The following is a 24,187-nucleotide window of genomic DNA, read 5'->3' on the forward strand; positions in this document are numbered from 1 at the left end:
TGGTCGAGAAGGCCTGGCTCTCAGTCTCCGTTCTAATTCATCCCATAGGTGTTCTATCGGGTTCAGGTCAGGACTCTGTGCAGGCCAGTCAAGTTAATCCACACCAGACACTGTCATCCATGTCTTTATGGACCTTGCTTTGTGCACTGGTGCACAGTCATGTTGGAAGAGGAAGGGGCCCGCTCCGAACTGTTCCCACAAGGTTGGGAGCATGGAATTGTCCAAAATGTTTTGGTATCCTGGAGCATTCAAAGTTCCTTTCACTGGACCTAAGGGGCCAAGCCCAACTCCTGAAAAGCAACAAAACATCATAATTCCTCCTCCACCAAAATTCACACTCTGCACAATGCAGTCCAAAATGTACCGTTCTCCTGGCAACCTCCAAACCCAGACTGGTCCATCAGATTGCCAGATGGAAAAGAGTGATTCATCAGTCCAGAGAAGGCGTCTCCACAGCTCTAGAGTCCAGTGGCGACGTGCTTTACACCACTGCATCCGGCGCTTTGCATTGGACTTGGTGATGTATGGCTTAGATTCAGCTGCTCGGCCATGGAAACCCATTCCATGAAGCTCTCTGCGTACTGTACGTGGGCTAATTGGAAGGTCACATGAAGTTTGGAGCTCTGTAGCAACTGACTGTGCAGAAAGTCTTTGCACTAAGCGCTTCAGCATCCGCTTACCCCTCTCTGTCAGTTTACATGGTCTACCACTTGGTGGCTGAGTTGCTGTTGTTCCCAAACTCTTCCATTTTCTTATAATAAAGCCCACAGTTGACTTTGGAATATTTAGGAGTGAGGAAATTTCACGACTAGATTTGTTGCACAGGTGGCATCCTATGACAGTTCCACGCTGGAAATCACTGAGAGCGACCCATTCTTTCACAAATGTTTGTAGAAACAGTCTCCATGCCTAAGTGCTTGATTTTATACACCTGTGGCCGGGCCAAGTGTTTAGGACACCTGATTCTCATCATTTGGATGGGTGGCCAAATACTTTTGGCAATATAGTGTATTCACACAAGTTTTTGTGAGAAAAAATCAATATAGTAGTTCACACTTTTGCCCAAAATGTGAAACAAAACAACAAATCTATTGTAGGGAATAAGATCATGTCAACTGACTCACGTAATTAACTATAATTAAAGGACAAATTACCTTCCTACTATAATTCTCACCCATGAAAAGAATTAGTCATTGCCTAGATCAGTGGTTCTCTAACTTTTTTTTTCACCAAGTACCATCCCAGCAAACACTTGGCTCTCCAAGTACCACCATAATGACCAAAAAAAAAGACAGTAGCGTAGTAGGGCTAAGTATTCATTAGAAACAAGGTAGATGTTTTATTTAACACTTAGTGTCTGATATTTCTGGCTACTGTAACATTACACACAGTTTGAACAGGAACACTGTGTTTGAATATTGAATTAAGAGGTTCTTTTTGCGTACCACTAGAAACATTTTTTTTTTTTTTAGAATTTGTTGATATTTCAACATTTCAATTTAATTGATTTAGACAACAAGCAACTAAAACATCTTCAACAGGATTTCCTAGGTTCTTAACCATTGTTGGGCCGAGAGGGCCACAGCGGTACGTAATTGTAATACACTTTTCCACCACTTGTGGCAGTAAAGACAATACCAACCAATCAGAAGAAGTCTGAAGCTAAAGTCATAGAGACGTTTCTTAAGCGCAAAAATTAAGACTAAAGTGCTGAAGCTGTATTTTCATTCTCACTTCAGTTTTATTGACAGTTTATTTAAAAATATTTATATTATTATAATTTATTTCTGAGCTAGTTAGAATGTATTCATTTTAGCACTGCGTAATTTTTATGAGTACCTTGTTTTGCAGTATATTTGATCAATATTTATTTTTGTAATCTGCCTGACCTAAGACTTGGTAATAATTGTGATTATACACTTTCATATCATTTGACAAGGTTTATCCTGTTAAACTGTAAGTTGGTCACATATAATTATTAAATATGATTAAAATAAATAATAGGATTACAAAGTCAGTGTTATTTGAGTGGGCCCCGGGGGCCCCTCTTTAGTTAATAAATGGGCCTCGAGTTGAAAAAGGTTAAGAACCCCTGGCATAAATAACTCATTGTGTCTAGGGATGTCCGATAATGGCTTTTTGCCGATATCCGATATTCCGATATTGTCCAACTCTTTAATTACCGATACCGATATCAACTGTTATATGCAGTCGTGGAATTAACACATTATTATGCCTAATTTGGACAACCAGGTATGGTGAAGATAAGGTACTTTTTTAAAAAATTAGTAAAATAAGATAAATAAATTAAAAACATTTTCTTGAATAAAAAAGAAAGTACAACAATATAAAAACAGTTACATAGAAACTAGTAATGAATGAAAATTAGTAAAATTAACTGTTAAAGGTTAGTACTATTAGTGGACCAGCAGCACGCACAATCATGTGTGCTTACGGACTGTATCCCTTGCAGACTGTATTGATATATATTGATATATAATGTATGAACCAGAATATTAATAACAGAAAGAAAAAACCCTTTTGTGTGAATGAGTGTAAATGGGGGAGAGAGGTTTTTTGGGTTGGTGCACTAATTGTAAGTGTATCTTGTGTTTTTTATGTTGATTTAATTAAAAAAAAACTAAAAAAAACGATGCCGATAATAAAAAAAACGATACCGATAATTTCCGATATTACATTTTAACGCATATTTCGTCCGATAAAATCGGCGGGCCGATATTATCGGACATCTCTAATTGTGTCATTACGTTCTTTCTCCCTAAGGTATTTTCTTTCAAGCGGTTGCTTTCTCATCAGTCCTGTGGCTTTACATTTGCTGCGGTCGCCGCTAATAACGATAGGTCTTGGCAGCTTTGTACTGCTTTCGTAGATCTACACAATAGTAAACTTCAAGGTGACCCAGCAGATTTTGTTGTGCTGCAGCTCGTTTAATTTCTGCAGAACAACATTTGAATACTACGAGTGAAATGTCTTCTTCTGACATGCTAAAGAAAGCCCACACGGGCTACTAATGCGCCATGTTGCGTTTCTCCGGACACAACAGGACGCAGTATCATGACATCCCTTAGGGGAGACCAAACAAAGATGATAAGCCTTCATAAATATCGGCTATTTTTGTTTGTTGATTTTTCATTATCGGAATTATTGGAAAAATTGCCATTATCGGTCGATAATAATCAGACGATGATAATATTGTGCATCCCTACTTTACATGTTTCTATTTGGGACCAACCTTTACCATTTAAAGTAATGCAAATAGAAATGATCTGTTCCAGGGTCAAACTGTGGCCATCCTATAAAAACGTTTCGACCGGAGGTCAGAATAAATGTCTTAATCTTAATTTATTTGGTAAGTGATGCTTGCGTGTAACTTGCAGCTCTTACTCGTAAAGGAAGCGTCCGCCGTATGTTTCAGTGCCAGCTGTCCAGTAAAACATGACCGAGGTCAACAAAGAGGCAGACGGTGAAAAGGTAGGCTTGGTGGTGGTCCTGCTGCTGATCTCAGCCTGTAGGCCTTTGGACCGATCTCATCTCCATCTCGCCTCGTCCTCCAGGAGTTAGCTCTTTGCTGACCTGCAGCACTACAACTTCTTCTTTGCACCTTAAAGCTGGATTGTGGTGATTAGCGTGGTGTTTGTGAGTAGCCGCTCCCAGGAAGTAGCGAACAAAAAAGCGGACCTGCTAGGGATTTGTTCGTTTGGCTGCTTTGGTTCTGGGCGTGCGTCATCGCGGTCGAGTTTGAAGCTAATGGTGCACACATCAGTCAAGCGGACTAATGACTTTCCTAAATTTAGAAAAACTGAAAGCGGGAATTAAGGCAATACCATAGGTGGCACTGAAGATAGCAAGGCTGATGCGTCACTGAAGGCAACATTGAGGGCGACACTGAGTCGGATCGAAGGTTGGGCGGAAGAATGAGGCAGAAGACGGGACTGAAGGCAAGACCGGAGGCGGCACTGAAGGCAAGACCGAAGGCGGCACTGACGGCAAGACCGAAGGCGGCACTGAAAGCAAGACCAAAGGCAGCACTGATCGAAGGCGGGATCAAAGGCAAGGCCAATGGTGACACCGGAGGCAAGATTGATGGCCAGACTGACGGCAAGACGGAATGCAGGACCGAAACCTCGGGCCAAAGGTGGGACTGAAGGCTGGGACCGAAGGCTTTGACTGAAGGCTTGGGTCGAAATCTGGTGCCTGAAGGCTGGGCCGAAGAATGGGGCCGAAGGCAGGACCTAAAGGGGCACTGAAGGCAAGACCAAAAGTGGCACTGAAGAAGGCAAGACCAAAAGTGGCACTGAAGAAGGCAAGACCAAAAATGGCACTGAAGAAAGCAAGGCTGATGCGGCACCAAAGGCAACATTGAAGGGCGACGCTGAGTCGGATCAAAGGCTAAGCTGAAGAATAGGGCCAAAGGCGGGACTGAAGGCAAGACCAAAGGCGGCACTGAAAGCAAAACCGAAGACAGCACTGACCGAAGGCCGGACTGAAGGCAAGACCGATGGCGGCACGGAAAGATAGACCGAGGGCAGCACTGACCGAAGGTGGGATCAAAGGCAAGGCCGAAGGCGAGACCGGAGGCAAGCTCGAAGGCAAGACTGATGGCAAGATGAATGCAGGACCAAAGCCGGGGGCCAAAAGTGGGACTGAAGGCTGGGACCGAAAGCTTAGACTGAAGGCTGGGGTTGAAATCTGGTACCTGAAGGCTTGGCTGAAGAATGGGGCCAAAGGCAGGACCAAGTTGGCATTGAAGGCAGGACCAAAGTTGGCACTGAAGGCAGGACCAAAGTTGGCACTGAAGGCAAGACCAAAGGTGGCACTGAAGAAAGCAAGGCTGATGCGGCATCGAAGGCAACATTTAGGGCGACGCTGAGTCGGATCAAAGGCTAAGCGGAAGAATGGGGCCAAAGGCGGGACTGAAGGCAAGACTGAAGGCGGCACTGACCGAAGGTGAGACTGAAGGCAAGACCGAAGGCCAGACTGAAAGCAAGACCTAAGGCGGGACTGAAAGCAAGACCGCTTTGACCGAAGGTGGGATCAAAGGCAAGGCCAAAGGCAACACCGGAGACAAGATCAAAGGAAAGAGTTAATGCAGGACCAAATGTGGGACCGAAAGCTTAGACTGAAGGTTGGGGTCGAAATCTGGTGCCTGAAGGCTTGGCTGAAGAATGGGGCCAAAGGCAGGACCAAAGGTGGCACTGAAGGCACGACCAAAGGTGGCACTGAAGAAAGGAAGGCTGATGCGGCACTGAAGTCAACATAGAGGATGACACTGAGTCGGATCAAAGACTGGGCCGAAGAATGGGGCCGAAGGCGGAAATAAATGCAAGACCGAAGGCGGCACTAAAAGCTAGACCGAAGGCAGCACTGACCGAAGGCGGGATTGAAGGCAAGGCCGAAGGCGACACAGGAGGTAAGATTGAAGGAAAGCCTGATGGCAAGACGGAAGGCAGGACCAAACCCTGGAGGCAAAGGTGGGACTGAAGGCTTGGACTGAAGACTGAGAGTGAAGGCTTGGACTAAAGGCTGAGAGTGAAGGCTTGGACTGAAGGCTGGTGTCGAAGTCTGGTGCCTGAAGGCTGGCCCGAAGAATAAGGCCGAAGAGTAGGGCCAACAGCGGTACCGAAGGCAGGACCAAAGGGAGTACCGAAGGCGGGACTGAAGGCAAGACCAAAGACTGCACTGAAGGCACGACCGAAGGCAGCATCGACCACAGGCGGGACCAAAGGCGACACTGCAGTCAAGATTGAAGGCAAGACTGAAGGCGGGACCAAAGCGTCAGAGGAATATAACCCACGGCGGCACTTTCTGACGAAACATCTACATTTCGATGTTCGAGCCCTTGATAGCCCTGTTTTAGATGCTCGAAAATAAACTGTATTTTTCTGTCAAATTTTTAAAAAAAAGAACCTCCAATAAAAATGTCTGACAACTTGTTTACATAATAACATATTTTATTTGCTTTCCTGGTGCGGACAATAAAGCACAGCAACTGAGAGACGCTTTTATTCATTATTGTTATTATTATTATTGTTATTATGATTACATGTCTCCCAGCGCTATTACACAGTAAAAGTGTGCGCGTGTTGTTTAATAGCGTGTCATGTGACCTGCAGTCTAAACACGCTTAGGCTAATAGGCAGTTAACCTAGGTAGCATGTTTCACCATCGCCCTGACCATCCATCATGTCTTTGACTTTTACTTGTGCGTGCTTAGGAGAGGATGCAGAAACACACACAGTGCAACAACAACAACAACAACAACAACAACGCACTTTGTGTTTGTACTACTGTCGTTGTAAGCGTGGCTGTGATTTTTTTTTTTTAACTGGTTAAAGTGTGAAGATGACAGGGAAGACTTAAATAGGTATTTTATCTTTTTCAACTAGTCTACCCCATCGCCATGGCAACCGTCCCCCGGGATCTTTAAGCAGGAAAGACTCCCTTACTGTCTCTCTTTCTGTGTGGTCAGCTGATGAAGTCACGTGACCAACTTTACTTCCTGTCAGCTTGTTGACGGGCCCGCCATGTAGCATCAGAGTTGGTTATCTGAGGTGTGGCGTTCGAGGAGGTCAAGTCTTCTAGAATGTCCTGCCAGGCAACTCTCCGTGGAAAACAAAGACCCACTGCAGGAATCGTACTGACGGCGTCTTCCGCAAGCAGCTGTCACAAAAGATGGCGGGCGGGAGCCCGGGGGGGAGTTGGTGTTGCAACGGGAGCTCATTACGTGGCGGTCCATGCTCGCCATATAGCGGGCTGCCAGTGGGGGACCGGTTCGAACAGGAAATGACACCGCCCCCCATGTGGTGTGTGTGTGTGTGTCACACGCATGAAAAGCAGGTGGCGCCGCTGCTTCGCTTGCTGGCTTTGATTTGTCAGAAAACAAAACCAAAAAATGCACGTGTGGTGTGCACATTTTATTTACTACAAACACCACTTATTGGCGTGGTCGGCCATCTTTACTTGATTAACTTGAATTAACGAACTAAACGTTCTCACGACATGACCGCATGTCTGAGCTACTCGCTTGTTAGTTATCATCTGTCACATGTGGAGGAGCAATCGCATCCATGAAATAACACTTGCTTATTTTCACTTGTGTTATTATTAGACTTAGACTTGGACAAACTTTAATGATCCACAAGGGAAATTTTTCAACACAGTAGCAGTATTACATACTGTTATTATTATTATTAATATTTTAAAATATGTCTGTTTTCTGTTATGACGTTTATGTAACTGTGGAGGAGCAATCGCATCCATGAAACACTTCCTTATTTTTATTTAGTGAAGTGAATTATATTTGTATAGCGCTTTTCTCTAGTGACTCAAAGCGCTTTACATAGTGAAACCCAATATCTAAGTTACATTTAAACCAGTGTGGGTGGCACTGGGAGCAGGTGGGTAAAGTGTCTTGCCCAAGGACACAACGGCAGTGACTAGGTTGGCAGAAGCTGGGATCGAACCCGGAACCCTCAAGTTGCTGGCACGGCCACTCTACCAACCGAGCTATACCGCCCCTTATTTATATTATTATTACACAGGGTTATTGTTATTTAAAAATATGTCCTTTGTCTTCTGTTATGACCATTTATGTAATGTAACTCTGGAGGAGCAATCACATTCATGAAATGATACCTCCTTATTTTCACTTGTATTATTATTACACATTGTTATTAATAATAATATTTAAAAATGTGTCCGTTTTCTGTTATGACCATTTATGTAATGTAACTGTGGAGGAGCAATCGCATCCATGAAATGACACCTCCTTATTTTCACTGGTATTATTATTGCACATTGTTGTTATTATTAATAATATTTTAAAATATATGTCCGTAGTTTTCTGTTATAACGTTTATGTAATGTAACTGTGGAGGAGCAATCGCATTCATGAAATAACACTTAATTACTTTCACTTGTGTTATTATTACACACCGTTATTGTTATTAATATTAAAAAATATGTCTGTGGTTTTCTATTAGAACCTTTATGTAACTGTGGAGGAGCAATTGCAGCCATGAAATAACACTTCCTTACTTTCACTTGCATTGTTATTACACACTGTTATTAATATTTGAAAATATGTCCATTGTTTTCTGTTATGTCGTTTATGTAATGTAACTGTGGAGGAGCAATCGCATCCATGAAATAACACTTCCTTACTTTCACTTGCATTATTATTACACACTGTAATTAATATTTGAAAATATGTCCGTTTTCTGTTATGACGCTTATGTAATGTAACTGTGGAGGAGCAATTGCAATGCAGTCAGCTACACTCTGCGTGTGTCCATTTGTGTGTGTGTGTGTGTGTGTGTCCAAATTTGTCTGTGCGTGTGTGTGTGTCCGCCTGCGTCAGGTGTGTGTGTCCATATTTGTCCTTTTGTATCTGTGTGCCTGTGTGTGTGTCCATATTTGTCTTTGTGTGAGGTGTGTGTGTATCTGTGCGTGCATGTGTCCATAGGTGCATGTGTGTGTGTCCTTTGTGTGTACGTACACACACACTTGTGTGCGAGTGCGTGCGTGTGTGTGTGCGTGCGTGCGTCTGTAAGGCAGCATAATTAGGTCTTTTTCCACCAAAAGTCCAGGAACGTTAAGTTCCTGGAACTAAAGGTTCCTGTGGAAGTGTGTGGTTTGTGTTTCCACAGCACTTCACAGTTCAGGTGGTTTATACAAATCAGGCTGATGACATACGAAGGAGTGATTTATTATACTTCTACACTGATACCATGTAAATAAACCGACATTATTAGGTCACAATTATTTTACTACAAAGTAAGTAAATGAAATACAAAGCGATAATAAACAAAACGATAAGATTTATATACCGAATTGTTCATAAAAAGTCTGGCTTTTGTCCGCAATGTCCAACAGTCAGAAAGTCATCCTTTCAGTAAATGATGAATTCATGAGGGTCAGACGGTTCTTTGTGGTCCGTTTCAGCTGTAAATAAAAATATATAAATAATAAATGTCAGTATTTTTCTGTAAAGAACAATATATAAATAGTTAATGTCAGTGTTTATCTGTAAATAACAATATATGAATAGTTGATGCCAGTGTTTATCTGTAAATAACAATATATAAATAATGTTAGTGTTTATCTGTAAATAACAATATATAAATAATGTTAGTGTTTATCTGTAAATAACAATATATAAATAATAAATGTCAGTGTTTTTCTGTAAATAATATATAAATAATATAAGTCAGTGTTTTTCTGTAAATAACCATATATAAATAATGTCAGTGTTTATCTGTAAATGAAGTGAAGTGAATTACATTTATATAGCGCTTTTTCTCAAGTGACTCAAAGCGCTTTACATAGTGAAACCCAATATCTAAGTTACATTCAAACCAGTGTGGGTGGCACTGGGAGCAGGTGGGTAAAGTGTCTTGCCCAAGGACACAACGGCAGTGACTAGGATGGCGGAAGCGGGGATCGAACCTGCAACCCTCAAGTTGCTGGCACGGCCGCTCTACCAACCGAGCTATACCGCCCCAATAATAAATAATATATAAATAATAAATGTCAGTGTTTTTCTGTAAATAACAATATATAAATAATATAAGTCAGTGTTTATCTGTAAATAACAATAAATAAATAGTTAATGTCACTGTCTATCTATAAATTACAATATATGAATAATAATTGTCAGTGTTTATCTGTAAATAACAATATATAAATAGTTAATGTCAGTGTTTATCTATAAATTACAATATATAAATAATAATTGTCAGTGTTTATCTGTAAATAACAATATAAATAGTTAATGTCAGTGTTTATCTGTAAATAACAATATATAAATAATGTCAGTGTTTATTTGTAAATAACAATATATAAATAGTTAAAATCAGTGTTTATCTGTAAATAACACTATATAAATAATAAATGTCAGTGTTTATCTGTAAATAATAGATAAATAGTTAATGTCTGTGTTTATCTGTAAATATATAAATTATAAATGTCAGTGTTTATCTGTAAATAACACTATATAAATAATAAATGTCAGTGTTTATCTGTAAATAACAATAGATAAATTGTTAATGCCGGTGTTTATCTGTAAATAATATATAAATTATAAATGTCAGTGTTTATCTGTAAATAACAATATATAAATAGTTAATGTCCGTGTTTATCTGTAAATAACAATATACAAATAGTTAATGTCAGCGTTTATCTATAAATAACAATATATAAATAATAAATGCCAGTGTTTCTATGTAAATAACAATATATACATAGTTAAAGTCAGTGTTTATAAATAACAATATATAAATAATAAATGTCAGTGTTTCTGTAAAGAACAATATATGAATAGTTAATGTCCGTGTTTATCTGTAAATAATAATATATAAATAGTTAATGTCAGTGTTTATCTATAAATAACAATATATAAATAATAAATGCCAATGTTTATCTGCAAATAACAATATATAAATAGTTAAAGTCAGTGTTTATCTATAAATAACAATATATAAATAATAAATGTTAGTGTTTATCTGTAAAGAACAATATATGAATAGTTCATGTCAGTGTTTATCTGTAAATAACAATATATAAATAGTTAATGTCAGTGTTTATCTGTAAATAACAATATAGAAAGTTAATGTCAGTGTTTATCTGTAAATAACAATATATAAATAATAAATATCATTGTTTATCTTACAGCGACGACACGAACACATCAGATTTAGCATTAGCCTGTTAGCATTAGCATTCTGTTCACTGAGGTTGAGGCTAATAACTACACAAATTGAGTGTCACTGAATACTTTTACAACATGTAATAAAGTAAATAGTTAATATTTGATGTTATTTACCTTTGTTCCACTTGTTTAATGCCTAATTATTTCACATTTATCCAACAAAAGTAGTAAGCAGCTCGAAGTCTGGCTGAATACTTTATATTCCTCCCTAAATGCGTTTAAAAGAATCCGTCCACTTTTTGTAGCTTTGCGTATAAAAACTAATAAGCAACAATAAACTGCATATAGTTTAAAGACTACGGCTGAGTAAAAACACTGCGAGATAGTTCCACTAATCAGCTTTCTTCAACACAAAGATGTTACACTAAAGTTCCCGCACGTCGAAAGCTCCGTTCGTTCTTCTTTCGCGACGTGGTCAAGTTTGTCGTAATAAAAAAATACACAAGAAATAAGAAACAAACAAGTCGTCCTCGCATACTGTCATGGCGCTCTTTTTTGGGAACGCCCCAAAACGGTGTTCCACCAGTCAGCGTTGGACCCCTCTAAAGTTCCTGGAAACGTTCAAAAGTCCCACCTCGCTTCTAGGAAGTGAAAAAAAAAAAAAAACGTTCCTGAAGAACCAAAATCTACCTGGGTAGTTTTTGTGGAATCACAGAGGGAGGGGACTTTATTTACCCAGGTAAATGGGGAAGACCTTTTTACGTGCTTCCAGCCTCCCAAGTGTACCTAATGGAATGACCAGTGGGAGTGGGAGATCGTTTTTCTCACACACACAGGCACACACACTCACACACACAGTTTTAATAAAGACAGCTTGGGTCTGTAGCATTTCATGTGATTTATGTTCAGCTACTACATTCTGGACCAAAGTTGCATTAGCAATGTATGTGTGTGTGTGTGTGCGCGCGCATGTGTGTGTGTGTGTGTGTGTGTGTGTGTGTGTGTGTGTGTGTGCGTGCGTGTGTGCGCGCGTGACATGCTGGTATTTATTTTGGATGCCGTCATTCCACATGCTGCAGGGAGGGAAATTGCGATGTTTGCGCGGAGGTCCGGGGGAGGGGTTGTCTGAGAGAAGGACGAGTCAAGGTCACTGCAGAAAGGCCGAGGGGGCGGAGTCAAGGAGCAAAGGTTGCCGGGTGAACATCTTCTCCATCCTGCGTCCTTTCCCTCGCGACTTCCTGATGACACAGCAACGTTTGCATACTTTTGGTAACTATGGTTACAATAACGAGATGATTGCATGGACACTTGATTAGGTACGCCCCACTCTAAATGTGGTCATGTGATTCAGTTGAAGACGTGTCCAGTAGAGTTGAGTGACTTGTGCTTCTGTCTACTCCTTTTCGGACATGATTTTAGATTTAGATTTAGATTTATTGGTCCCCGTGGGGAAATTAGTTTTCACTGACCGTGATTGAAGTATTGAGGCGGTAACGTTATTGTTCTCGCGTGCCCCCCAACTCCCCATAACCCCCCCTCGTCCTCATCGTCGGCGGGCTCTGACCCAGTTTGCAGGTAGAGAACGTTCCGAGCGCAAAGCCAAGCTTCCCCGTTCCGAGCGCGAGTCTATTTATGTGGAGCGTGGGCGTTTGGAAGGCGGCGAGGCGCACGTGAGCGCGCCCAAACCCGCCACTTGTTGCCAGTTGAGGCCTAATGAGCCAGCAGCAACGTTTGCAGAGAGAAAAAGATGTCTTATTTTTTTTCCTCATTTTTTCTTAATTTTCGTTTCTTTAATTTTTTTTATTTATTATCTTTGTTTCTCTTCTTTTTTCTGTCTCGTCTTTTTTTCTTATCATTTTTGCTTTTTTCCCTTATTTATCTTTTTTGTATTGTTTGTCTCTTTTTGTTTTTTGAGGGGTGTTCTCTCTTTTTTTCTTTATTTTAGAACTATTTCTTTCTGCTTCTTCTTTGTCTTCTTTTTTCTCTTTTTCTTCTTAATTTTCTTTTCTGTTTTTTTTTCTCTTTTTATGTTTCAAGGGGGTTTCTCCTTTTTCTTTTTCTCCTTTTTAACTTTAACATTGTTTTTTGTGCTTCTTTTCCTCCTTTTTCTCTATTTTTTCCTTCTCTTTTCTCATTCTTCTTTTTTAATGTTTTTTTTTTACTTCTCTTTTTCCAATTTTTTTATTTCCTTTTTCTTCTCTTCCTTCTTTTCAGAGAGGGGTTCTTTTTTTTATTACATTTTTCTCTATTTTTTTCTTCTCTTTTCTCATTCTTTTTCATTGATTTATTTTTTTAATTCTTTTGTCGTTTACTTTCTCCTTCTCTTTTTTAATTTTTTCTATTTTTAAATTTTCTTTGTCTTCTCTTCATCCTTTTCAGAGAAGGGTTCTCTTTTTATTTATTTTTTCTTTTTTCTCATTCTTTTTTTATTTTATTGTATTTTTTAGTCTTTCACTTTATCTTTTTTTACATTTGTTTCTATTTTTTCATTTTCTTTTTCTTCTCGTCCTCCTTTTCAAAGAGGGGTTCTCTTTTTATTTGTTCTCTATTTTTTTTCTTCTCTTTTCTCATTCTTCTTTTTTCATTTTATTGTATTTTATTTTTTGTCTTTTGCGTTCTCCTCTTTTTAAATTTTTTTCCAATTTTTCATTTTCTTTTTGTTCTCTTCCTCCTTTTCAGAGAGGGGTTCTCTTTTTATTTAATTCCCTGTCCCTGCACAAATGTTCCATAGTCCAATAGTCCAAGTGCCCAAATGAAGCCAATGTGTTGAGAATAAAAATGGTTGTTCCTCTTCAGACGCGGTGCCCATCTAACGGCGTCTAATTCATCAAATTTTTCATCAATCAGCCGCGGACCCCCTCCCCCTATGACGGGCTCGGACCCTGCATTATTAATAACTCAATTCCTGGAGCCAGCCCCTACCCACCCCCCAAACGTTGGCGGTCAGGGTTCATCCATCAGCGAGTGCTGCAAGGCCTCATGGGAAATATCCACGGGCATGAGCGCCGAGGGGGGAAGTGTTGTTGCTCGTTTGCGACAAATGCGGGAAGACGTATTGTTGGACATCCCACCACTTCCTGCAATCCTTCCAAGGCAGGAAGTATTCCTGAGTGTTGATGTCTACCTTTAAAGCACGCCGTGCTCCTATTGGTGCAGGAGCACACCCATCTTTCATCTGATGAAAAACATAATTTTGCAAGCTTTAAAGGCCGCGGCGTTGGACTCGGCCTTCTTGCCGCCTTCTGTCGGCGGTGGGAAAAGAAAAAAAAGTGGGCGCCCACTCGTCATCGCAAGCGTGGGCGCGTGACACGGCGTGGCGAAAAAGGCGGCCAGAAAGATGGCGGACATCTGGTGTGTGTGCAGTGTGAACACAAAGCGTGTTAAACAACTTTTTAAAAAATGTTTCCTTCCATGTACACGCTTCACTCACGCCGCTAAGTAAACATCTTAAGTGACCTTTGATGACCTCCGCCAAGCTCCACCCTCTCTGGTCCTTCCCAGGTCACATGTCCTTCTTTGTTGTGTCTTTCAGGGCGTTTGACGGGTGGACACGTAGCTCCGCCCCCACCGCTGAGCCCGGCCCAGGTGTTTTGAAAAGTAAGTTGACTTCCAGCCTCTCTCGTCCTCTTGATCATCAATCGCTCTGTCAATAATTCACTCATCAATAATCCATTTCGGAGCTTGCTTTTTACATTTGATGCAAGAAAATTACCCCAAAATGTTTTGTCATTTTCATATTTATTATTTTGTTAGTGTGGGAACATAAATAATACACATTAGAAAAAAATCGAGTCACATTCAAATCACGATTTTTATTCATCATGATTTTAAATCAATTTACAATTATTTTTTTTTCAATCGATTTTTTTAAATTTTATTTCAATTATTTATTTTTTTGATAAGGATCTATTTTTAAAAATAAGTTTTTAGGCCATCTTTATAAGTTAAAGTACCAATGATTGTCACACACACACTAGGTGTGGCGAAATTATTCTCTGCATTTGACCCATCACCCTTGATCACCCCCTGGGAGGTGAGGGGAGCAGTGAGCAGCAGTGGTGGCCGCGCCCGGGAATAATTTTTGGTGATTTAACGCCCAATTCCAACCCTTGATGCTGAGGGAGGTAATGGCTCCCATTTTTATAGTCTTTGGTATGACTCGGCCGGGGTATTGCAATCAGAATAAGCTTTTCTATGATATTTATTACTATACCAAATAATACAGTAGGAAGGCCAGATGCAGTCATCAAAAGAGCCACATCATAGGTTCCCTACCCCTGCTCTAGAGTCACATATTTTGGTATTTGATGCATATAACATTTTAGCATGCAAACATTTGTAGGCTTGCTTTTTTTTGCTAATTTTGTAGGTATATACTTCAGTCATATTTTGGTACTTGATGCATGCTAATACATTTTAAACCTATTTTTCAGGTACACACCTCAGAGTAATATATGTTGGTATTCGACGCGTCTTAGTTAGTATTTTAACATGCTAACAGTGGTGTGTTAGCATGTTTAGCTAATTTAGCAGGTATACACCTCAGTGTCATACACTATATTGCCAAAAGTATTTGGCCACCTGCCTTTACTCACATGTGAACTTGAAGTGCCATCGTAAGGAATTGTCCAAAATGTTTTGGTATCCTGGAGCATTCAAAGTTCCTTTCACTGGAACTAAGGGGTCAAGCCCAACTCCTGAAAAACAACCCCACACCATAATTCCTCCTCCACCAAATGTCACACTCGGCACAATGCAGTCCAAAATGTAGCGTTCTCCTGGGAACCTTTAAACCCAGACTGGTGCATCAGATTGCCAGATGGAAAATCGTGACTCATCAGTCCAGAGAAGGCGTCTCCACTGCTCTAGAGTCCAGTGGCGACGTGCTTTACACCACTGCATCCCAAGCTTTGCATTGGACTTGGTGATGTATGGCTTAGATGCAGCTGCTCGGCCATGGAAACCCATTCCATGAAGCTCTCTGCGTACTGTAAGTGGGCTAATTGGAAGGTCACATGAAGTTTGGAGCTTTGTAGCAACTGACTGTGCAGAAAGTCTTTGCACTATGCGCTTCAGCATCCGCTGGCCCCTCTCTGTCAGTTTACATGGTCTACCACTTGGTGGCTGAGTTGCTGTTGTTCCCAAACTCTTCACTTTTCTTATAATAAAGTTGACTTTGGAATAGTTAGGAGCGAGGAAATGTCACGACTGGATTAGTTGCACAGGTGGCATCCTATGACAGTTCCACGCTGGAAATCACTGAGAGCGGCCCATTCTTTCACAAATGTTTTTAGAAACAGTCTCCATGCCTAAGTGCTTGATTTTATACACCGGGCCAAGTGATTAGGACACCTGATTCTCATCATTTGGATGGGTTGCAATATAGTGTATATTTTGGTATTTCACTAATGCTAACTGTAAGCATGTTATTGTTAGCATATTAGCATAGTACTGTTAGCATGCTAGCTCCTTTAGCTAATTTTGCTCATATTTATTGTTACCTGACACTATCATATCAGTATGGCTTTGGCTCTTCAGCATTCACACATCATTTCTACCAAAGTTGCATTTGCTGGTTCTTTGCACTGGTTTTGAAGGTGAAAACTACCAAAATGGCCCCCAGTGTTTCCCACACATTCATTTATTTGTGGCGGCCCGCCACGAAAGAATTACGTCCACCACAAATAAAAAATTTAAACAAGCTTCTCAGGCAAATCATATAGTTGATGTAGATGCCCATATCGGCTGTTCAGATTACTTTACAAAAAAGAAGTGTAGGATACTTCTCTTGTTGCCTTATTTGTATTTGACTTTATTAAATGTATTTATATTAGAAACACAACATGTGTATATAACAAAGGGTGCAAAGTCTGCAGGCAGTAGGAAACACATGGTTAAGTGTAGGGAGTAAAACTGATGGCAGTCTAAAGTTCAAGATTTTTGGAGCTCTTTGTTCAGTGGATCAGATGTTTGATGAAGCTCTGTGTCTATCTACCACCACTACTGTTTTCTGTTTATTTGTTACTGACTGTGGCAGGACACCTCTGCCTCTGTTTCACTTTATGTTGCTGGTAAATAATATGGTTGTAGTAGTAGGCTAAAGTTAAATTATTTAGTATGCACTAATTAAAGGGGCAGAGCTTTATGAGACATTTTAGCTTTTATATTTTATAAGATATATTTTTTATAAGAACCACAATTGATAAATATATTTTAGTGAATAACTTATTGTTCAAATCTGTATATAAATATGTACATAAAGTGTTGTAATTATATTGTAAAATGGATGGATGGATGGATGGACGTTTAAAACAAAACTGTTATTATTAATTAGTAAGTATACATTTTTTTAGCCTTTTTAGAGAAAATCATATCATTGTAGTAAATTATGCAAATTACTCGATGATGTCATGGTGACCACGCCCCCACCGCCACAGGTATCTTGGCAGTTTATGGGAAACTAGGCCCCCCCCCCCCCCCCCCCCCCCCGCATCCTTTGATTTGTCAGCCTGTGGCCCTCAGTGGAAAAAGTTTGGGCACCCCTGTGCGAGAACTTTAGAGCTAATGCTCGTTAGAAAGGTTTGGTCTCTAGGTGTCAGAGAGCAGTCATGATGTAACCTCTATGTCACGCTAACATTTATAGCATTCACCCCCCCCCACCCCCCCACCCCACCCCGCCTGTCAATCATAATGAACAAAGGCTCAGCACGTTAGCGAGGGTTTGGCGTTTGGTTGGAATGTACGGGGGAGCATCCGCACAGCGAGCTCCCGCCAAGCAGGTCGATCGACACAAAGAGTCGTCACACGGATCGGAACCGCCTACCGAGGAACACGTGAGAGCCGAATGTTGTGCAAGCCGGGGCAACAACGACAACAATGGCGACGCTGTCACCCCGGCCCACGTGCACCAGAACACGTGTTGTGACTGTCAGGAGTGTGGGAGGGTCGCTATGTCGCGTATCTCACCCATATCCACTTCATAGTACACGCTTGACACCTTTAAAGGGGCACTGTTGTTTTTTATTGGAGTTTTGCCTATCATTCCCAACCATTATGTCAGACAAAACCACATGTTTTTTTATTGTTTTTATGCATTCTAAATAGTAAATAATCGTTAGTAAAAGTCAGCTAACAGTGGAGCCAAGAGGAGTCGCTTTATTGGGCTTATAAAGCGCTCTGGAAAAAAACTCCATCAAAGTTTGATGTACATGATGTAAGTATATACAGTCGTGGTCAAAAGTTTACATCCACTTGTAAAGAACATAATGTCATGGCTGTCTTGAGTTTCCAATCATTTCTACAACTCTTATTTTTTTGTGATAGAGTGATTGGAGCACATACTTGTTGGTCACAAAAAAACATTCATGAAGTTTGGTTCTTTTATGAATTTATTATGGGTCTATTGAAAATGTGACCAAATCTGCTGGGTCAGGGTCAAAAGTATAAATACAGCAACATACATGATCAATTTTGGTGATGTAGAAAAGTTACTATCAAATCAAATTAGCTTCATGGCATGGCCTCTTAACTTCATGTGAGTGATTATGATTGACGACACCTGTTGACTTCTCTGAGCACATTTAAATAGGGCTCATGTGATGCAGTCATTAGACTCGGTTACAAACGCGACAATGGGAAAGTCAAAGGAACTGCACAAAACTGAAAAAACTAATAATTTACTTGAACAAGTCAAGAAAGTCACTTGGAGCCATTTCAAAGCAGCTTAAGGTCCCAAGAGCAACTGTGCAGGCAATTGTTCATAAGCATAAAGTGCATGGCACAGTTTTGTCACTGCCACGATCAGGAAGAAAACGCAAGCTATCACCTGCTGCTGAAAGAAAATTGGTGCTGGAACACAGGTGTCAGTGTCCACAGTCAAGCGTGTTTTGCATCACCCTGGACTGAGAGTCTACCATGCAAGAAGGAAGCCCTTGCTCCAGAAGCCACACCTTAAGGCTCATCTAAAGTTTGCTGCTGATCACATGGACAAAGATAAGACCTTCTGGAGGAAAGTTCTGTGGTCAGATGAAACAAAAATTGAGCTGTTTGGCCACAATACCCAGCAATATGTGTGGAGGAGAAAAGGTGAGGCCTTTAATCCCAGGAACACCATTCCTACCGTCATGCATGGTGGTGGTAGTTTTGTGCTCTGTGCCTGTTTTGCTGCCAATAGAACCGGTGTTTTACAGAGAGTAAATGGGACAATGAAAAAGGAGGATTACCTCCACATTCTTCAGGACAACCTAGAATCATCAGTCCGAAGGTTGGGTCTTGGGCGCAGTTGGGTGTTCCAACAGGACAATGACCCCAAACACATGTCAAAAGTGGTAAAGGAATGGCTCAATCAGGCTAGAATTAAGGTTTTAGAATGGCCTTCCCAAAGTCCTGACTTAAATGTGTGGACAATGCTGAAGAAACAAGTCCATGTCAGAAAACTAACACATTTAGCTGAACTGCACTAATTTTGTCAAGAGGAGTGGTCAAAAATTCAACCAGAAGCTTGTGGATGGCTACCAAAAGCGCCTTATTGCAGTGAAACTTGCCAAGGGACATGTAAGCAAATATTAACATTGCTGTATGTATACTTTTGACCCAGCAGATTTGGTCACATTTTCAGTAGACCCATAATAAATTCATAAAAGAACCAAACTTTATGAATGTTTTTTGTGACCAACAAGTATGTGCTCCAATCACAAAAAAAGGAATTATTGGAAAATCAAGACAGCCATGACATTATGTTCTTTACAAGTGTATGTAAACTTTTGACCACGATTGTGTGTGTGTGTGTGTGTGTGCGTGTGTATATATATATATATATATATATATATGTGTGTGTGTGTGTGTGTGTGTGTGTGTGTGTGTATGTATATATATATATATATATATATATATATATATATATATATATATATATATATATATATATATATATATATATATATGTGTGTATATATGTACAAATTGCAGTTGGCTTTCAGCCCTCGGCCAAAGTTTGGACACCCCTACTTTAGTGTAACACTAAACGTGTGTGTGTGTGTGTGTTTGTGTGTGTGTGCGTTTGCGTGTGTGCGTTTGTGTTTGCGTGTGTGTGTGTGCGTTTGCGCGTGTCTGTGTGTGCGTTTGTGTTTGTGTTTGTGTGTGCGTTTGCGTGTGTGTGCGTGCGTGCTGGGGAGTTAGTCGAATGTCCTTGCGTGTCTTTGCTAGCTGCGAAACTTGAGTTGACCTGGTTGGCCGTCAGAACAACTGTCTTTGTGTGCCCTGATTTCTTCCTTCCTGGCGCCCCCCCGCCCCTGAGCGGCGCCCTGGCTGGAAGTTAGCGAGGCCGCGCACACGTCTGCTCTGACAAATTGTCAGCGAGGAGGCAGATGGCGCCGGCGAGAGGTGGCGACTTGTCAAGCCGGTTTTTCGCGGCGCGTAGAACACGTGTCGACGCAAAAACCTCACATGAGCACGAAGCCATCGCCGTGCACGCCACCTCGCGCCGGCCGCCGGACCTTGAAAGCGTGCGTGTGCAGCAGAGGTGCATGCGATGCCGAGAGACGCTGACATCGACACGAGCCGTCAGCTGCGCGTCGCTAGCTCAAATGTTTGACAGCTCGGCTCGTTAGGACGTGTCCTCTGAATGTAAACACTCTGCCTGCTAAATATTCCACTTAGAATTCATGGCGCGCTTCACGGGTGCAGGATTCTCTAAGCCCACATGTTGTAACTCTCCCTCTTCATTCTTTAGGCGTCGCATGGAGGCCTTTATGTATGTGTCGTATTTAAACTTTGTATATATGTTGGTGTTGTATGTAAACATCGTATATGTGTAAGTGTCGTATATAAACAATGTGTAAGTGTTGTATGTAAACAATGTATATGTGTATATGTTATATGTAAACATATATATATATATATATGTATATATGTGTCATGTATAAACAACGTACTGTATATGTGTAAGTGTTGTATGTAAACATCGTATATATGTAAGTGTTGTATGTAAACATCGTATATATGTATGTGTCGTATGTAAACAACGTATATGTGTAAGTGTTGTATGTAAACATCGTATATATGTAAGTGTTGTATGTAAACATCGTATATATGTATGTGTCGTATGTAAACAACGTATATGTGTAAGTGTCATATACAAACAACGTATATGTGTAAGTGTTGTATGTAAACAATGTATATGTGTACTTTGAGACACTTGTGATTTAGGGCTATATAAATAAACATTGATTGATTGATTGATATGTAAACATATATATATATATATATATATATATATATATATATATATATATATATATATATATATATATATATATATATATATATGTGTCATGTGTAAACAACGTACTGTATATGTGTAAGTGTTGTATGTAAACATTTTATATATGTATGTGTCGTATGTAAACAACGTATATGTGTAAGTGTCGTATGTAAACAACGTATATGTGTAAGTGTTGTATGTAAACAATGTATATGTGTATATGTTATATGTAAACATCGTATATATATGTGTCATGTGTAAACAACGTACTGTATATGTGTAAGTGTTGTATGTAAACAATGTATATGTGTAAGTGTTGTATGTAAACATTGTATATATGTAAGTGTTGTATGTAAACATCGTATATGTGTAAGTGTTGTATGTAAACATCGTATATGTGTAAGTGTTGTATGTAAACATCGTATATATGTATGTGTCGTATGTAAACAATGTATATATGTCCGTATTTCCTTGAATAGCCGCAGGGGCGCTAATTAATTTAAAACCTCTTCTCACTCCTGCGGTTACCAAAACCATGCGGAATGAGCAAGCATGCTCTAATTATTTTAAAACCTCTTCTCACTCCGGCGCATACCTTATCATTAAAAACACATTTAATAAAAAAAACGTTATTATGATCTTACCTTTACTTGTAGATGGGTCCATGTGCAGCTGCTTCTGATCAAAGGCAGTCTTTCTCATCTTTCTTCAATTTTAAAAGTCTCTGGAGATATTCCTTTAATTATTACCTCCTGCTTCGATTGAAAGTCCAGTTTAGAAAACGGTTTTATTTTAGATATGTAATCCTCCATGTTAAAAGTGCAAGCAAACAATTGCTGCATGCTTGCTGCTTGTTGTCTTCTTCTGCAGTACCTGTCTCCTGCAGTACTGGTAGTCGCAAGAAGGATCACTAGCGCCCTCTACCACCTGGAGGCGGGAGTCATTTAATGACTCATATTTGACCCGGCGGAAGTGCCAAGCATGCGCTAATTATTTTGCGAAACGAGTTTGACCCGGCTGTAATTCTAGGCAGGCGAATACTATATTCCCGGCGCCAATTCAAGGAAATACGGTATGTGTCGTATGTAGGGATGATACTCGAAACCGGTTTTCCCGGTTGTTCGATAAGAAAAGAACAGAGTCCTTGGACTCGAATCCCTTTTTGAGAACCGGTACCCGTTATCGAGACCACTATAGTAAAGAAAATAGTTGGTTCTTTATTCGAATCCCTCGGAACGAATCCCGTCCCGACCAGAAATGCTCCGTGTGACATCACAAGAAATGGCATCACGTAGCTCAGTCATTAGGCGCAGATAGCAAAAGCAGGGAAAAAATGGACGGGAAAAAGCGCTCCAAGGTGTAATAAAGTTCCAAACAAAAGGTATAATCCAATGAATAACTTTACTGAGAGATTTGAGCAGAGTACAAACACATGAAGAACCCTTTTACGACCAACCGGAAACATAGCAACCAGGCTAGCAACGCACCTCCTTTACGGCAGCTGTTGCAACGTTCTTAAAGCAACCGCAGCACATACATATATATACAACACATCTCCCTTTTTTAACTTTTGTTTTTCTTTTCTTGTAAACAAAACAAAATCCCACTGTATATGTGTTGTCTGTCTAATTATAAATAATGCAGATGAGGCGTGTTGGCTGAGTTCTTGATGTTTACTTTCACAGCGTGCTCATAATAACCTCATTCATAGCTGCCGGGTGACGACATGCAACAACACTTTTCGGGGCTACCGCGCATGCTCGTCACTCCCGTTGCATGCTGGGTAGTGTAGTTGTTATATTCCCTAGCTCATCACATCTTGCCCCCTATAAAGAAATAATGTTAACTCAATAAAGTGTATTTCTTTTTAACTTTTCATTTTTTAGCATTGTAACCACATTTGCAAACAACTTTTCTCTTCATAGAATTTTCTTTCAATAAAGAAATAAAGTGCAAAAATGTCAAAGCATCATAACAAACAGTTATGTCAAATAGCAGCAGAAGTGCACTTTTTGGAGAGCTGTATTATTTTCAGTTTTGTGCCCAAGGGACTGATTTTATTTAACACTATATTATTATTTATACACCTATAGTAAACAGAGACATGTTGTTTTTGTGTTACTGTATATATTTGTTTTGATGAAAAATCCCACTTAATATACTTTGGGTAACAACAGTCAATATTTATTTATTTTTTTAATTTTTTTTAGGGGGGTAACAGTCAATATTTATTTATTTTTTAGATTAAATTGTTTTCTTATATAATAAAAGTGAGCTTTTGTTACACCAAATATTGTGTGTTTTTTTCCATATACAACAACCTATCTGGACTCGATAAGAGAATCGATAAGGAATCGGTTCGATAAGAGGATTCGATAATAGACTCGAACTCGATAATTTCTTATCAAACATCATCCCTAGTCGTATGTAAACAACGTATATGTGTAAGTGTTGTATGTAAACATCGTAAATGTGTAAGTGTTGTATGTAAGCATCGTATTTATGTATGTGTCGTATGTAAACAACGTATATGTGTAAGTGTTGTATGTAAGCATCGTATATGTGTAAGTGTTGTATGTAAACATCGTATTTATGTATGTGTCGTATGTAAACAATGTATATGTGTAAGTGTTGTATGTAAACATCATATATACGTATGTATGTGCCGTTTGTAAACAAGATATATATGTACATATGTGTCGTATGTAAACAACGTATATGTGTAAGTGTTGTATGTAAACATCGTATATATGTATGTGTCATGTGTAAACAACGTATATATGTATGTGCCATGTGTAAACAACGTATATGTGTAAGTGTTGTATGTAAACATTGTATATATGAATGTGTCGTATGTAAACAACGTATGTGTAAGTGTTGTATGTAAACATCGTAAATGTGTAAGTGTTGTATGTAAACATCGTATATACTGTATGTATGTGTCATATTTAAACACTGTATATATGTTAGTGTTGTATGTAAACAACGTACATGTGTAAGTGTTGTATGTAAACAACGTATATGTGTAAGTGTTGTATGTAAACATCGTATGTATGTACACTACCGTTCAAAAGTTTGGGGTCACATTGAAACGTCCTTATTTTTGAAGGAAAAACACTGTACTTTTCAATGAAGATAACTTTAAACTAGTCTTAACTTTAAAGAAATACACTCTATACATTGCTAATGTGGTAAATGACTATTCTAGCTGCAAATGTCTGGTTTTTGGTGCAATATCTACATAGGTGTATAGAGGC

At 39.7% G+C, this 24,187-nt stretch overlaps 1 pseudogene; it reads left to right on the forward strand.

Moving 5' to 3' along the window:
- Positions 1-24,187, forward strand: part of LOC133635718 (semaphorin-6D-like) — a 259,415-nt pseudogene that overhangs the window by 161,361 nt on the left and 73,867 nt on the right.

This window comes from Entelurus aequoreus, linkage group LG20, assembly GCF_033978785.1.
Source record: "Entelurus aequoreus isolate RoL-2023_Sb linkage group LG20, RoL_Eaeq_v1.1, whole genome shotgun sequence".
NCBI lineage: Eukaryota > Metazoa > Chordata > Actinopteri > Syngnathiformes > Syngnathidae > Entelurus > Entelurus aequoreus.